The sequence below is a fragment of the Belonocnema kinseyi genome, chromosome 5 (assembly GCF_010883055.1).
Source record: "Belonocnema kinseyi isolate 2016_QV_RU_SX_M_011 chromosome 5, B_treatae_v1, whole genome shotgun sequence".
Classification (NCBI taxonomy): domain Eukaryota; kingdom Metazoa; phylum Arthropoda; class Insecta; order Hymenoptera; family Cynipidae; genus Belonocnema; species Belonocnema kinseyi.
Window position 1 is genome coordinate 124,975,377 of NC_046661.1, and position 1,614 is coordinate 124,976,990.

Here is a 1,614-nt window from a genome sequence, read left to right on the forward strand (position 1 = left end):
TGGATGAGAAGAATTTGAATAAAATTAGGTGCGAAAAATATCGATTTGTCCAAAAAGGCTTAAAAGAGCTGACTACGTCAGACGAAGAATGGTATGAAAGCTCGGAAGGTAAGTTTGAAATTTTTTCCTTTGAATCATATCAGTAATAATATTGAAGTTTTTTCATACTAACCTATAATGTGAGGCAGAATTTTCGATTCTCATGCACGTACTTGTATCAAAACTGAACAATTGTTTATGAGAAACATAACCCTCAATTTACCATATTCATTAGAAAAATAATACATGGTTATTGTCAAGAAAATGTTATTTTCATGAGATGCTTTTTTGCAATCATGCAATTGATTCCTACCCTTCTATAGATAATCTTGGTATTTCCTGGAGTTTGATATTTCATTTTTAGTCTATCATGATGAGATCGCTTTTATAAACTGCAGTTGTCACTGAAAATTTGTAATTACAAGTAATTATTTGAAAATATTTGCAGAAGAGAATGAAGAGTCTGATTTTTCTATGGACCTGGCACCGATTCCGGTATCTTCTGCTCCTGTGGAAGGTACTGACAATGAAACCCGGAAGAGACCGGCTTCGATGAAGAATATGATCAAGAGCCGAGAGAATTTGATGTAGTTTACAATGCCGATTTACAATGGGCCAAGCAAAAAAATATTAAGCTGGATGCAGTAGATACGTTATTGAGAATTCTTCGCCAAAGATTATTATCAACTCTGCCAAAGTGTGGAAAAACTTTTTTGAAAACGACAAACGCCAAATATAACATAATCGAAATGGCTGGTGCGAATGGTAAAGTTGGCGAATTCGTTTATTTCGGAATTGAGGATGCTCTTCGGAAATGTATAAATAACGATCTACATGAAGGAAATGTTATTTATATTGTGATAAATATCGATGGAATGTCATTGAAAAAATCAGGCGTCTTAGATATGTGGACGATTTTAGGAAAAGTACATTTCAATCCAGATATATATATATATATAAAAAGTATTTCCAATTGCAGTATATTGTGGAGAAGGAAAGCCAAGTTTAGATCCGTTCCTAGAAGATTTTATAAATGAAGTGAATGCTCTTCAGAGAAATGGTATCCTTATTACGAACCGATTTTTTGGCGTTCGTTTGAAATGTTTTACGTGCGACACGCCTGCGAGATCATTCCTGAAATGCACTTCAGTGCACGGTGGAACTTACGCTTGTGAAAGATGCAAAGTTATTGGCGTTACTGATCAGAGACCGACTGTCTATTCGTCACAGGTTGCTCCGGAAAGAACAGACGAATCTTTCAGAAGTCGCCGACAACCTGAGCATCATCACAGGCCTTCACCTTTGGAGCGCATAATTCCCTACGTTAACATGATTTTATTTTTTGTGCTCGATTTTTTGCACCTTTGTTGTTTAGGCATAATGAAAAAGTTATTAGAATATTGATTAACAGGTGATTTAAATGTTAGATTAGGTACAAGGGAGAAAGATGAACTTTCCCGACGCATGAACATCTTCTACTCCCAAATTCCATCCGAATTTCAAAGAAAATCAAGATCTACAAAACATGTCGCGAAATGGAAAGCAGTTGAATTTCGATTTTTTCTGTTGTACTGC